The following is a 431-nucleotide window of genomic DNA, read 5'->3' on the forward strand; positions in this document are numbered from 1 at the left end:
ACTACAACGGTTGGAAATTTTAGAAACAAAGTTTGGTGAACACCAGAAAACGTAAGAATCTTAAAGTTTCTCATGCTGGTGGTAGTATGAGCAATGCAAGGAGAGGTCGTCAAATGGTAAGTTGTCCTAGGTAATTTTATTANACATTATGTTGTGAAGTATTTAATTTCTCCAAGATTTGTATTTTTTTAATATAATGACTACAATGTTTGACAATTGTAGAAACAAAGTTTGGCGAACACTAGAAGTCGCAAAAATCTTAAAGTTTCCCATGCTGGTGGTAGTATGAGCAATGCAAGGAGAGGTCGTCAAATGGTAAGTTGTCCTAGGTAATTNATTATATTGATGATCCAGTTGATCAAGGTTGGTGTCGTGTTTGTCACATGAAGCCTAGGAACATCTATGATATGGGTGATGTGAACTTTGAGGAC

This window comes from Lupinus angustifolius, chromosome LG11 (assembly GCF_001865875.1).
Source record: "Lupinus angustifolius cultivar Tanjil chromosome LG11, LupAngTanjil_v1.0, whole genome shotgun sequence".
Taxonomy (NCBI): domain Eukaryota; kingdom Viridiplantae; phylum Streptophyta; class Magnoliopsida; order Fabales; family Fabaceae; genus Lupinus; species Lupinus angustifolius.